Source organism: Penaeus monodon, chromosome 2 (genome assembly GCF_015228065.2).
Source record: "Penaeus monodon isolate SGIC_2016 chromosome 2, NSTDA_Pmon_1, whole genome shotgun sequence".
In the NCBI taxonomy this organism is placed as follows: Eukaryota; Metazoa; Arthropoda; class Malacostraca; order Decapoda; family Penaeidae; genus Penaeus; species Penaeus monodon.
Genome location: NC_051387.1, coordinates 41094118 through 41104117, shown reverse-complemented (window position 1 = coordinate 41104117; position 10000 = coordinate 41094118). Strand labels below are relative to the sequence as shown.

General features: G+C 34.4%; 1 protein-coding gene across 1 annotated transcript in view; it reads right to left on the bottom strand.

Annotated features, from left to right (window-relative positions):
- LOC119578929 overlaps nucleotides 1-10000 on the bottom strand; it is a 51216-nt gene that overhangs the window by 17687 nt on the left and 23529 nt on the right. The gene's annotated exons all lie outside the window — the stretch shown is intronic.

Genomic DNA, 10000 nt, shown 5'->3' with positions numbered 1-10000 from the left:
AGACAACTTGATCCTTGCAGTACGTGTATGGTGTTTGCGTATATATGTGCATATGAGTGTATGTATATAAATATATATATATATATATATATATATATATATATATATATATATATATATATATATAATACAATATGCACACACATGCATATATATATATATATATATATATATATATATATATATATATATATATATATATATATATATATTTCTAAATGCTTATATGTATATATATGTGTGTGTGTGTGTGTGTGTGTGTGTGTGTGTGTGTGTGTGTATGTGTGTGTGTGTGTGTGTGCTCGCGCTACTGTGTATTTGGGCGTGGTATCGAAGTATGGTGTATATCCCCGTAAATGTGTCATTGTTCAAAGTGATTAATGACGTCTAATTTAACCATTTGTACTAACAGTTGTCTCCGATATTGGGACTGTCGTACTTGTCTCTGTTATAACGGTTGTTGCAGGAGTCTCCTGAAAAAATAAAGAGTATAAGTGAAATGCTGTATTCATTATTCCTGGGGTTGTTCCGTTGGTTTGCGACTGTAGTCTACAGTGTTGTGTTTAAAAGTAAATATGTCTAGTAAAGATTTCTTCTGCACATTTTTGTTGGTATATTGAGAAAAATGTGTGGATAAACGATTGGGGTGTTGTAGGGATATCTATATATTCACTGAATAAAGGATTAGGGGCCAGATTGATGCGATGGTTGCTAAAGTCTAGATATGTTTTCTAGATATCTGGAATTATATAAAGAACAAAAAAGTAAATGCTGATGTTTTGTAACTATGACCGCGAGGGAACACACATACACAGACACACAAACGGACACACACACAAACACACACACGCACATGTATATATATATATGTGTGTATGTATATTTATATGAATGTATATATGTATATATTGATGTGGATATCTTTGTCTATAATCCAAATCCTGATTTGGAGTAAGTTCGGCGGTGGTCGTAAATATGCTTGTTTCCTTAGAATTGCATTTAGTAACAAGTTTCTTCGTTGATGCTCATGTATCTGTGTATATATAAGCAAGTACATAAAGTCATTGTCTTTTGTCAGATATGAACTCAGTATCCTGCTTTGTAATCCATCGTATCACGTCGGATGTCTTTGTACTAACAGTAGTGAATGGAGTGATTGTTGTCGTTTCCAGTGTTGTTGGTCTGGCAGTTATAGTTGGTGATGGCTCGGTCGTACTAGAAACTGTAGGTGTCTCCTGTGAAAAATAAGGAGATAATGAAAGTTGTCCACGGCAGTGGGGATGAGCGAGTATGAACATGCACATTCTTGTGTCAGATATAAACACACTATCCTGCATTGTAATCAGTGTCTAGTCAGTCGTCTTTGTACTAACAGAAATGAATGGAGTGAATGATGTTGTTTCCAATGTTGTTCGAGTAGTTGTAGTTGCCGATGGTTCGATCGTACTAGAAACTGGAGGTGTCTCCTGTAAATATCAAAAAAATGATAAAGGCTGTCCCATGGCAGTTTATGTATATATCTATATAGATATGTCTACATATATACTTGAATGAATAAATGCTATGTACATATAAATGACACACAGGCACCCAGACAAACTTGATCCTTTACAAAAGCCATATGAATAGAAAAAAAATTAAATAGTACATGTCCAGATGAACCATGTATATATAAAATGCGAACAATGGTAGATTTGTTGCTACTAATTTTCTAAATGTTGCACTACTAGCAATTGTCTTCTGTTATATACAATGTGCATTTAACTACTCTGTGATTGGCACTTACATTGTGTCAATATTCTGCATTGTAACCCACCGTGTCACGTAAGCCATGTGCATGTGTACAAATACATGTGTGTGTATGTGTTAGTGTGTTTTTGAGCGTTGAATCAAAGTATGGTATATATCCCCGTAATGTGTCGATGTGCAAAGTGATTAATGATGTACGTCTTATTTAACCATTTGTACTAACAATTGTCTCTGTTGTTGGGAAAAAAATGATATGCTGTAATGATATGCTGTATTGATTATGCCTGGGGTAGTTCCGTTGGTTTGCGGCTGTAGTCTACATTTCAGTAGCAAAGTCAGCCAGTGTTGTATTAAAAAAGTATAAATGTCTAATAGCGGGTGGAGACTTTTTCTGAATTGGAATATCCAAGAAAAAATTGTGAACATTTTAAGAATCTCTATATGTTCATTAGATAAAGGATTATGGAACAGCCGAATGCCATGCTTCCTGATGTATGATTACTAGATATCCGGAATAATTTCACGCACAAAATAGCATGCAGCATCAAACTGCGTGACTATAACCAAGTGGGAATATATATGGGCACACTCACACCTGTATGTGTACGCATATATACATATATATACATATATGCATGTCTTTACGCATTACACACACACACACCACACACAGATATATATTGCTGTGGTTATCTTTGTGTATGATCTAAATGCTGATTTGGGGTAAGGTCGGTGGTGGTCGTAGGTATGCTTGTTTTCTGAGAATTGCATTGAGTAACTAATGTCTTCAGTGATACTCTTACGTCTATGTGTGTGAGGAAGTATATAAAGACACTGTCTTTGGGCAGATATAAACACAGTATCCTGCTATGTAATCCATCGGTTGTCTTTGTACTAACAGTATTGAATGGAGTGACTGTCGTCGTTTCCAGTGTTGTTGGTCTGGCAGTTATAGTCGGTGATGGCTCGGTCGTACTAGAAACCGTAGGTGTCTCCTGTAGAAATTAAGGAAGCATATGTGAAAGTTATCCAAGGCAGTGGGGGTGAGCGAGTATGAATGTACACTTTCTTGTATCAGATATAAACACAGTATCCTGCGTTGCAACCAGTAAGTGTCTAGCCAGTCGTCTTTGTACTAACAGAAATGAATGGAGTGACTGTTGTCGTTTCCGTTGTTGTTGTTCGAGGTGTAGTTGCCGATGGCTCGGTCGTACTAGAAACTGGAGGTGTCTCCTGCAAATATCGAGAAAATGATAAAGATTGTCACCTGGTAATTTATGTATACATGTATATAGATATGTTTACATATATACTTTAATTAATAAATGCATTGTATACATAAATTTATATGTACATGCATATGCACTAACACAGGCTCACAGACAGACTACTTGATCCTTTACAAAAGCCAAAAGAATATCAAGAATTATATGAATGAATCATGTATATGTAAAATGGTTGTTGGGATAAAAATTGGAGTTGTTGCTAATTTTCTAAATGTTGCATTATTAGTTAATCTTGCAGAATGCATTTGTTATCACACATACACAATGTGCATTTAACTATTCTAGTGCCTGTATATGTGTATCCGTGTGTGTGTTGTGCGAGCGCGTGCAGTTCGCGCATGTGTGTGCGTGTATATGTGCATCTGTATATATATGTGTGCATGTATATGTGCATCTGTGTATATATGTGTGCGTGTATATGTGCATCTGTGCATGTATGTGTGCATGTATATGTGTAAATATACATATATCAATACAATATATATATATATGTATATGTGTGTATATATACATATATATTAATGCAATATATATGTAAATTTGTATATATAATACATATATATTATAAATATTTATATTATTTATATGTATGTATGTGTTAGTGTGTTTTTGGGCGTTGAGTCAAAGTATGGTGTATATCCCCGTAAATGTGTCGATGTTCAATGTGATTAATGATGTACACGTCTTATTTAACCATTTGTACTAACAGTTGTCTCTGTGGTTGGGACTGTCGTACTTGTCTCGGTTACAACGGTTGTTGTCGGAGTATCCTGTAAAAAAAAGAGTATTAGTGAAATGCTGTATTGATTATGCCTGGGGTCGTTCCGTTGGTTTGCGACTGACGTCTCCGGCTTCATAGCAGTCAGCCAGTGTTGTGTCAAAAAAGTAAAAGTGTCTAATCACGGGAGAGACTTTCTCTGAATATTTTTGTTGGAATATCCAAAAAAATGTGGACATTTTAATAATTTCTATATGTTAATTAAATAAAGGATTAGGGAAGCTGAATGCGATACTTATTAACTTCCAGATACATGATTCATAGATATCCGGAATCATATCAAGCACAAAATAGTTAGCACAGAAGCTGCGTGACTAAAACAGTGGAAATACACATGGACTTACATACAAGTATATGAATATATGTACATATATATCGACATATATGTCTATACGTAATTCACACACACGCACACACAAACACACACAGACACACACACACACACACACACACACATATATATATATATATATATATATATATATATATATATATATATATATACATATATATATACATATATATATATATATATATATATATATATATATATATATATATGTGTGTGTGTGTGTGTGTGTGTGTGTGTGTGTGTGTGTGTGTGTGTGTATGTAATATATGTGTATATGCTTGTATGTATATATATATATATATATTGTTGTAGCTGTCTTTGTGTTTGAACTAAATGCTGTTTTGGGTCGTTGGTCGTAAATATGCTTGATTCTTTAGAATTGCATTGAGTAACTAGTTTCTGGAGAGATATTCTTGCGTCTATGTGTGTGAGGAAATATATATATATATATATATATATATATATATATATATATACACATATAATATATATATATATATATATATATATATATATATATATATATATATATATATATATAATACTGTCTTTTGGCAGATATAAACATTGTAACCTGTTATGTAATCCATCGGCTGTCTTTGTACTAACAATAGTGAATGGAGTGATTGTTGTCGTTTCCAGTGTTGTTGGTCTGGTAGTTATAGTCGGTGATGGCTCGGTCGTACTAGAAACTGTAGGTGTCTCCTGTGAAAATTAAGGAGGTAATGAAAGTTGTCAATGGCAGTGGGGGTGAGCGAGTATGAACATGCACATTCTTGTGTCAGATATAAACACATTATCCAGCGTTGTAATCAGCAAGTGTCTAGTTAGTCGTCTTTGTACTAACAGAAATGAATGGAGTGATTGTTGTTTCCATTGTTGTTGTTCGAGTGGTTGTAGTTGCCGATGGCTCGAACGTACTAGAAACTGGAGGTGTCTCCTGTAAATATCAAGAAAATAATAAAGGTTGTCCACGGCATAAAAACCTAGGAATATTAAATATTATATCGCACATGTCCAAATGACTCATGTATATGTAAAATGCAAACAATGGTAGTTGGGATAGAAACTGAATTTGTTGCTACTAAATGTCTAAATGTTGCATTGCTAGCAATCTATTTTGTTACCATACGTATACAATGTGCATTGAGTCATTATCCTGCAATGTAACCGACCGTGTCACGTAAGCGTGCGTTTGTACAAATACGCGTGCGAGTGCCTGTATGTGTGTATCCTTATGTTGTGCGAGCGCGTGCAGTACGTACATATGTTTGCGTATATATGTGCATCTGTTTATATTTGTGTGCGTATATATATATATATATATATATATATATATATATATATATATATATATTGAATATATTAAATATATATTTTATATATATATCATATATATTATATATACATATATACATATTATATATATATATATATATATATATATATATATATATATATATATATATATATATATATATATATATATATATGATATATATAAATATACATGCATACATACACACACATATATGTGTGTGTGTGTGTGTTTGGGCGTGGTATCGAAGTATGGTGTATTAATGATGTACGTCTTATTTAACCATTTGTACTAACAGTTGTCTCCGATGTTGGGACTGTCGTACTTGTCTCTGTTATAACGGTTGTTGTAGGAGTCTCCTGAAATAATAAAGAGTATAAGTGGAATGCTGTATACATTAAGCCTGGGGTCGTTCTGTTGGTTTGCGACTGCAGTCTACAGTGTTGTGTTTAAAAGTAGATATGTATAGTAAAGATTTTTTTCTGCACATTTTTGTTGGTATATTGAGAAAAATGTGTGGATATTTTAGTGATATCTATATATCATTGGATAAAGGATTAGGGAACAGATTGATGCGATGGTTGGTAAATTATTGATACCTGGAATTATATAAAACATCAAAAAGCAAGTGGTGAAATTGTGTAACTATGACCGCGAGAGAACACACTCACGGACACACACAAACACACGCACATATATATATATATATATATATATATATATATATATATATATATATATGTATATATATGTATATATATATATGTGTATATATATGAATGTATGTATGTATATATTGATGGGTATATCTTTGTCTATAATCCAAATCCTGATTTGGGATAAGGCCGGCGGTGGTCGTAGATAGCTTGTTTCCTTAGAATTGCATTGAGTAACTAGTGTCTTCGTTGGTGTTAATGTATCTATGTATATGTAAGCAAGTACATAAAGCCATTGTCTTTTGTCAGATATAAACTCAGTATCCTGCTATGTAATCCATCGTATCACGTCGGTTGTCTTTGTATATATAGAAAGTATATATAGACACTGTCTTTTGGCAGATATAAACACAGTATCCTGCTCTGTAATCCATCGGCTGTCTTTGTACTAACAGTAGTGAATGGAGTGATTGTTGTCGTTTCCAGTGTTGTTGGTCTGGTAGTTATAGTCGGTGATGGCTCCGTCGTACTAGAAACTGTAGGTGTCTCCTGTGAAAATTAAGGAGGTAATGAAAGTTGTCCATGGCAGTGGGGGTGAGCGAGTATGAACATGCACATTCTTGTGTCATATATAAACACATTATCCTGCGTTGTAATCAGCAAGTGTCTAGTTAGTAGTCTTTGTACTAACAGAAATGAATGGAGTGATTGTTGTTGTTTCCATTGTTGTTGTTCGAGTGGTTGTAGTTGCCGATGGCTCGGACGTACTAGAAACTGGAGGTGTCTCCTGTAAATATCAAGAAAATTATAAAGGTTGTCCACGGCATAAAAGCCAAAGGAATTATTAAATAGTATATCGCACATGTCCAGATGACTCATGTATATGTAAAATGCAAACAATGGTAGTTGGGATAGAAATTGGATTTGTTGCTACTAATTTTCTAAATGTTGCACTGCTAGCAATCCAATTTGTTACCATACGTATACAATGTGTATTGAGTCATTATCCTGCAATGTAACCGACCGTGTCACGTAAGCGTGCGTCTGTACAAATACGTGTGCGAATGCCTGTATCTGTGTATCCTTATGTTGTGCGAGCGCATGCAGTACGTACATACATGTGTTTGCGTATATATGTACATTTGTTTATATATATATATATATATATATATATATATATATATATATATATATATATATATATATATATATATATATATTAATACAACACACATACACATAAATATATATATATATATATATATATATATATATATATATATATATATATATATATATATATGTGTGTGTGTGTGTGTGTGTGTGTGTGTGTGTGTGTGTGTGTGTGTGTGTGTGTGTATGTGTGTGTGTATTTGGGCGTGGTATCGAAGTATGGTGTATTGATGTACACGTCTTATTTAACCATTTGTACTAACAGTTGTCTCCGATGTTGGGACTGTCGTACTTGTCTCTGTTATAACGGTTGTTGTAGGAGTCTCCTGAAATAATAAAGAATATAAGTGGAATACTGTATACATTATGCCTGGGGTCGTTCTGTTGGTTTGCGACTGCAGTCTACAGTGTTGTGTTTAAAAGTAGATGTGTCTAGTAAAGATTTTTCTGCACATTTTGCTGGTATATTGAGAAAAATGTGTGGATACTTTAGTGATATCTATATATCACTGGATAAAGGATTAGGGAACAGATTGATGCGATGGTTGGTAAAGTCTTGATATCTGGAATTATATAAAACATAAAAAAGCAAGTGGTGAAATTGTGTAACTGTGACCGCGAAAGAACACACATACACATACACACTCACGGACACACACACAAACACACGCATATATATATATATATATATATATATATATATATATATATATATATATATATGAATGTATGTATGTATATATTGATGGGGATATCTTTGTCTATAATCCAAATCCTGATTTGGGATAAGGTCGGCGGTGGTCGTAGATATGCTTGTTTCCTTAGAATTGCATCGAGTAACTAGCGTCTTCGTTGGTGCTAATGTATCTATGTATATGTAAGCAAGTACATAAAGCCATTGTCTTTTGTCAGATATAAATTCAGTATCCTGCTATGTAATCCATCGTATCACGTCGGTTGTCTTTGTATATATAGAAAGTATATATAGACACTGTCTTTTGGCAGATATAAACACAGTATCCTGCTCTGTAATCCATCGGCTGTCTTTGTACTAACAGTAGTGAATGGTGTGATTGTTGTCGTTTCCAGTGTTGTTGGTCTGGTAGTTATAGTCGGTGATGGCTCGGTCGTACTAGAAACTGTAGGTGTCTCCTGTGAAAATTAAAGAGGCAATGAAAGTTGTCCACGGCAGTGTGGGTGAGCGAGTATGAACATGCACATTCTTGTGTCAGATATAAACACACTATTCTGCGTTGTAATCAGTAAGTGTCAAGCCAGCCGTCTCTGTACTAACAGAAATGAATGGAGTGATTGTCGTTGTAGGTTGAGTTGTAGTTGCCGATGTCTCGGTCGCATTAGAAACTGTAGGTGTCTCCTGTGAAAATTAAGATTATGAAGAGTGTCCTTGACAGTGGGTGTGAACGAGTCTGCGAATACATATTATTGTGTCATATATAAACACTATCCCCTGGTTGTAATCAATTGCGTCATGTCATTCGTCTTTGTACTAACAGTAATGAATGGAGTGATTGTTGTCGTTTCCGTAGTTGTTGGTTGACTAGTTGTAGTTAGTGATATCTCGGTCGTGCTAAAAACTGTAGGCGTCTCCTGCAATATTAAGAAAACAATGGAGGGCGTCCCTGTCAGTTTATGAATACATGTAAATAAATGCATACATACATATTAAGATTAATAAATGCTATGCATATATAAATGCACACACACACACACACACACACACACACACACACACACACACACACACACACACACGCACACGCACACGCACACGCACACGCACACGCACACGCACACGCACACACACCACACACACACACACACAGCATGATACCTTAACGAAAGCCATGTGACTACATCAGTCATGTATATGTAAAATGCGAACAATGGTAGGTGGAATAAAAACTGGATGTGCTGCTACTAATTTCTAAATGTTGCACTGCTAGTTAATCTTGCACACTGTATTTTGTTACCATACATATACGTGTATTAGACAAATTTTGTTTCGTACTTACATTCTGCCAGTATACGAATATAACTGCATTAGAATAAGTTTAGATATATTTTGGTGCTATATATGGATTCATGCTACGTTAGTCGTCTTTGTACTATCAGAAGCGGTTGTAGTGATTATTGTCGTTTCCAATTTTGTCGGTCTGGTAGTTGTAGTTTGCGATGGCTTAGTCGTACTAGTGACTGTGGGTGCCATTTGTGAAAAATACAAAATTATTGCATACTAGGACAGCATTTCATGATTATAATAGCATATGAACACTCAGTACCAATGATCCTCAACTTGTGCGTTGCGCAACACAGGTGTGCCAGGAACCCATGTGTGTTGCATATATTTTGCAGGTGTGTATATCTTACCTTTGATGTTACAGTTTTTAGTCCAGTGAGAAACAACGAGAAAAATTACTTAGCCTAAAGTTTCCCGTTCATTATGTAATTTATACAGTAATTTACAGCAATTTGTAAATGAATGGAATACTATAGCTGAATACATGCATTATACATTCGTATTTCTATATTAAAACAGAGTTGGCTGTATCGTAAAAGTTAGAGAAATATGAAAGAAAATTGTAAAGCTTCAGAATCGCTGCTCAAGAATAAATGGGAAATGTCGCTTTTAATGACTTACCATATACTCATATACATATGGGGATCCAT